General features: G+C 38.5%; 1 long non-coding RNA gene across 4 annotated transcripts; it reads right to left on the bottom strand.

Moving 5' to 3' along the window:
* Positions 1-920: 920 nt before the first annotated feature.
* On the bottom strand, positions 921-4,986 carry LOC307034433. Of its 4 annotated transcripts, none has more exons than XR_013806903.1 (4): positions 2,841-3,220; positions 2,312-2,519; positions 1,126-1,696; positions 921-1,000 (listed from the first exon to the last, which is right to left on the bottom strand). It is a non-coding gene; the product is annotated as an uncharacterized lncRNA (long non-coding RNA). The 4 variants fall into 4 exon arrangements; XR_013806900.1 differs by lacking the exon at positions 2,841-3,220 and adding an exon at positions 4,677-4,986 and having other exon boundaries at positions 962-1,033; positions 1,115-1,696; XR_013806901.1 differs by having other exon boundaries at positions 962-1,033; positions 1,115-1,696; positions 2,841-3,221.
* Positions 4,987-5,838: the final 852 nt, after the last annotated feature.

Raw genomic sequence — 5,838 nt, 5'->3', positions numbered from 1 at the left:
ATACTATAGGACAGTAGGTAACACTTTACAATAAGGTACACAAAATGTGCTTAGTTACTGCTTAGTTACTGAGGAATGAATAGATAGTTAATGGTTAGTCAATGAGTAGTTCCTCAGTGACTGCGATTGAATAACTAATGGTTAGTTAATGGTAAACAGACTGGGGGTACTGTATTAATGAATCATTCGTTAATGGTTAGTTAATGAGTAGTTCCTCAGTGAACTAATGGTTAGTTACTGGTAAACAGACTGGGGGGGTACTGTATTAATGAATCATTCGTTAATGGTAAGTTAATGAGGAGTTCCTGAGTGAACTAATGGTTAGTTACTGGTAAACAGACTGGGGGGTACAGTATTAATGAATCATTCGTTAATGGTTAGTTAATGAGGAGTTCCTAGGAGACTTTGATTGAAGCAATGGTCCGCTGCAGCAGGGCACTTTTAAACCTGCCATCTTCAGCTGGCTTGGGTCCCACACGGGATCAACTGGTGGAGGTGGATCCGAGTCACCTTTTACTGCTTGAATCATCATTATTTACCTTACCATTACTAAGGCCGTTTGGGTACGGTAAACTCAAGGAACGCTAACAAAAAGAGTAGTTACCCATTACCTAATGATTACCTTACCGTTACTAAAAGAGTAGTTACCCATTAACTAATGCTTACCTTACCATTAGTTAAGCAGTGTGTGTCCCCTCAAGTAAAGTAATGCATCCAAAAGGGTAGTTAACCATTACCTAATGCTTACCTTACCATTACTTAAGCAGTGTGTGTCCCCTCAAGTAAAGTAATGTGTCCAAAAGAGTAGTTAACCATTACCTAATGAGTCCTTTACCATTACTTAAGCAGTGTGTGTCCACTTAAGTAAAGTGATGCATCAAAAACAGTAGTCACCCATTACCTAATGATTACCTTACCGTTACTAAAACAGTAGTTACCCATTACCTAATGATTAACTTACCGTTACCAAAACAGTAGTTACCCATTACCTAATGATTACCTTACCGTTACCAAAACAGTAGTTACCCATTACCTAATGATACTTTGCCATTCCTTGAGCAGTGTGTGTCCCCACAAGTAAAGTAATGCATCAAAAACAGTAGTTACCGATTACGTAATGATTACCTTACCATTCCTTAAGCAGTAAACAAACAAACAAACCCTGTGCACTCAAGTTTACATTTTTATTTAAACAACAATCCAAAGGACACTAATAATGGAAATGAGGTTGCTTTCAGAACTTGCGAATGCGTATGTCATGCAGCAATCTGCCTAAGGGACCATCTTTGTGTTAATTTGCCAGCCAATGTTTCCACTCGATCAAAGCAAGACGACTCTCCAGAGTCTTCACTGTGCGGTTTCCTCGCAGTCTCCAGACCTGTGACTTGTACGTTGACCAAGCCCGCTCAATGTTTTGGGTGTGGGCTCCTGTGTCTGGGTTCACAAATGACCGGCTGTGGTTCACAGAGAAATGGACAAAGCCACTTTCTGCGATTGCAGTGGTGTATGCCCTCCACATGTCCGTTATCACCGTGGTCCCTTGGCGAACGTATTTTGTGACCAGAGGATTTAAGTGGCGCCGTGATTTTTGTTTCACCAGCCTCAGGATAGGTCTTCTCCTTTTTCCTCTGATGCCCAGCTTACCAAAGACCCATTTTCTCCTCCTCCACGTAGGACCGAATCTTCCCCTACCATACTGTAATAAAGCAGTGAAAAAGGACAACAGTTATATAAAAATAAACATCAGGAATTTCAATTGATAAACAAATTGAAATGTGTTTGTTATTTGCGTTCTTTTACAATTTAAAAATAATCACTTCCTTTCTCAAAAAATAAGAGAAATAAATGAAAATGTAGTGGTCCAAACAGAAAATGCTGTTTAATTTTATTAAGTTAAAGTTTGCTTATTTTGCTGCAAGAAACATGAAAATGTAAGATAGATATTGGAATTAGATGATATATAAATAGATTATGCACTTTTCAAATGTTAGTAATAAAAAGTAAGAATAAGGATTTATTTCCTTAATGATCTGATTGGATGAGATAATTCTTAGCTTCTAAATTCTTTTTTTCTGTTATTTGACTGTGTATACACTGTGGAGCTGGCTCTCTCTAATGTATACTCTGTCTTGGAAGCCTAAGCACGCCAGTCACAAGGGTGTGAATGACACAATTATAAAATTACATTACTTTGCTCATTCATTTCTTAATCTTTGACCTTAAAAGATATGTTGTTATTTCACCTTGAAAAACAAAGGTTTTAGTTTTAGTGAGGCCAAAGACTAAGGCTCTGTAGTTATACAGTACACACCTTCCTTTTGTGGTAGAAGTTGCTTTCGTCCAGCATGACAAATTCGTTTGGTCCTCCAAGTCTCTGCTTTCCCCTCCTTTCTCTCCTCTTGATTGCACTCTTGCAGACCTTCCTCAACTTCAGGCTAATTTTTGACAGCGTGCGACTGCTTCCTGCCACGCCATCCTGCAGCATGTCAATTTGCCTTAGCTGTAGTCCCTGGGAAAATCTGTTAAAGATCAATATAGAATATGAAGAAGAACGCATTCAGCACCAGTGGCTAATGTATAATTATATAATTCACATTAGACATTTGTTATTACTCAAGATGAAACAGAATATTTGAATGTTGCTAATTAATTTTATCTATCGAGTTCCCTGTATCAGAGCATCTACACATGTATTTTTAATAGGGCTGTCAAGTTAACGCGTTAATAACGCGTTAATGCAAAAAAAAATAATTAACGCCACTAGTTATTTTAAGGCTATTAACGTATTTTTTTTTTCCTCGGCCGCCACGTAGTTTCAGAGCGCATCGAGTTTAAAATACCATCTACAAGCTGATGCTGACAGCCCCGCTCCTGCCGCCCGCTTGTGGCAGACCCTCTATGGGCAGACCACACTTCCACGATCACCGGCAGGCACCGACTGGCCATCGGGAGGACCGGGAGGGTGTGTGTATGTGTGGCGCGAGAGAGAGACCTTACGTGTATTGTTGTTGTTGTTAGCATCTGGTGCTAGCTAGCTGCGCTAACGGATATAAGGAGCTGTTTAAATGAAAACAGAGGAGCGACATTTCGCCACAACTGCGCCGAGCACTTGACTTTATGCAGGTAGCCAGACAGTGGGACATTGTACGAAAAGTCAGCACACTCAGCACAGATAGTGCGCGCAACATGATTGCAGCGTCCAGGCAGCTCCCGTTCGAGCATATGCCTTGAGTTGCACATAGCTCCAACGACCCATCACACACACACTCACACACACACACACACACACACACACACACACACACACACACACACACACACACACACACACACACACACACACAAACACACACACCATTTGTATTGTATTATTGTATGATAGAGGTTCCAGGTTGAATTGAGGCGAATATTTGTAATGTTCAGAGGTTGTTGTGTTTAATATTCATGAGAATATTTGTCATTGTTCAAATGATAATAAACATTAGCATAAAGCATATTTGTCCACTCATATGTTGAAAATAGTATTAAAAACTTGAAAAATATTCCTCTAAGGTACATTTAGAACAGATCAAAAATGTGCGATTAATTTGCGATTAATCACGATTAACTATGGACAATCATGCGATTAATCGCGATTAAATATTTTAATCGACTGACAGCCCTAATTTTTAAGCTATTAGAATAATCACACATTGAAACATTCTGAACCAATTTTTTTGTTGAGGAACATTTTGAATGCAGGAATTTTACTGTAACAGAGTATTCGTACACTCTGGTACTTCTACTTTTACTCTAGTACAAGATCTGAGTGCTTATAGTCAAGTGCAATATTTTAATTTTTTTAATGTTTTAATTTAACCTTTATTCAACCAGATAAAAAAGTAATCTGAGTACTTCTGTTTTACTCAAGTACAATATCTGAGTACTTCTACTTTTACTAAAGTACCAGATCTGAGTACTTTTACATTTACTCTAGTACAATATCTGAGTACTTCTACTTTTACTAAAGTACCAGATCTGAGTACTTTTACTTTTACTCTAGTACAAGATCTGAGTACTTGTACTTTTACTCTAGTACAATATATATTCTGTTTATAGCCTATGAAAAAACTATTAGAAAACGAAAGCTAAAGCTAATGTTAGCAGATAGTGACAATGTATGCTAGTTAGCTAGCTCAACGATTCCTTAAATAATATTGCGACAGAAACATTTTTCTGTTCACATCACGCTCTGCCGCTCCAACAGGGAGCTCTGCTCTGAACAACCGAACTGTAAGGAGATACGGGTCCGTTCTTATTGTGCATCCACGGGTAAAGGTAAAACCTTTATATATACAGTCTATGGGTAAAACGCATGTAGTACTCATAATGCCGAGGGAAATAACTCTCGAATATTATCATCAGAGTCCGGCGCACTTCCTGGGGGCTTGGTGTGAAAGCGCCGCCAATTTGCCCGGCCACACCTCCAAGCAGCCTGCGTTGTAACTAGCGCTTAGTCCGCTAGCTCAATGCTAACATATAATGGATAACGTAATTGACGCGCTAACTGAAATTAGCATTTAGACATCGGTAATGTTAAACAACATTCAACATGCTTAAAATAAACATAATATTTACAGGCAATCATTTGCTGTGCTCTGAGTAAATAACTGATATTATTGATGAATTAATATGACCTGTTAACGTATTTCATCCAGCTGAACAAGGATAATTTGCTCCTCTCAAACAGGGACAAAGACCTCACTGACTTCTTTGTCGTTTTCCCTCTGTGTTTTTTACGTCGGCACTTCCTACAAAAGACAAATCGTAAATTCCTAGTCCTTTTTTGCTGATAAAGAATTTGTCTTTGTAACATTACATATCAGTAAACAGAAGAAGTCATCGAAGTAGTCCGTCGACGTTTGAGTGTTTCTCCAGTTTCATCCTCTTTTTGCAGAGTTTGCATTTCAGTTTTCCTTGAAGCAATTCCTTTTTCATTAGCCATTCAATTAGTTTTTTCTTTTTTAAAAGTCTGTCTTCCGTCAATAAGACTGAGTACTTTAGTGTGCAGTTTCATGATGACCTAAAACCATAGACTACTACTGTGTTACTGGCCCCACAAACCCTAACACCCAGCGTAGTTCAACATGTGCTGCCTCCTGCTAGGCCAGACCGGAAATTGAAGCACAGCGAACTCACCCTGATCCTCATTTGTTGTTCACACGATTAAAACAAATAGTTTTGATGTTTTGAATCAGGTATTTCATCTTCCTTGTTAAATTGACAAAGTAAAGCTTCTGTATCTTCACTGATATACAATTAAAATATTAAAACCGTAATAAAGTGTTAATGCGCTGCAAATCGGGACCCGGCTGGATCCCTAAGCAAGACACGCCCCTTCATAGCATTCAAGTGCTACAATTGGCCATGAGCCTGTCACGTTCATCTCGGCTAGACTGTATATAAAACCCAACCTCCACACCTTAAATATACAGTCTATGCTCTGCACGCCGCTTAGCACTGAAAATGACACGACGAGAAGCAAGCGAAAGAAGATTCCCCGTAAGCGCTTTGTGTCAGAATGTAAGTATGAATTTACATTTATTTTTTATTGTTAGTAACACTGCTTTGCAAAATCATCTCAATGACACGTATTACACTTTTTGTTGTGTGCTATCTGAATTTGAGATTGCTAGCTAAACCACAATGACCCACGTGTAACACGTGTTACATAATAATAATAATAATAATAACAGCCCTTCCTGGAGCTGAAAGTGACATTTAAATGTTCTGTAAAGTTAATTAACTCTGAAATATCTAAATTACGAAGGTTTAACCTTTTATCTTAACTCTTAAATA

This window comes from Notothenia rossii, assembly GCF_949606895.1.
Source record: "Notothenia rossii genome assembly, chromosome: 3".
NCBI lineage: Eukaryota > Metazoa > Chordata > Actinopteri > Perciformes > Nototheniidae > Notothenia > Notothenia rossii.
The sequence above is the reverse complement of the archived record's forward strand: the minus strand, read 5'-3'. Positions and strand labels throughout refer to the sequence as shown.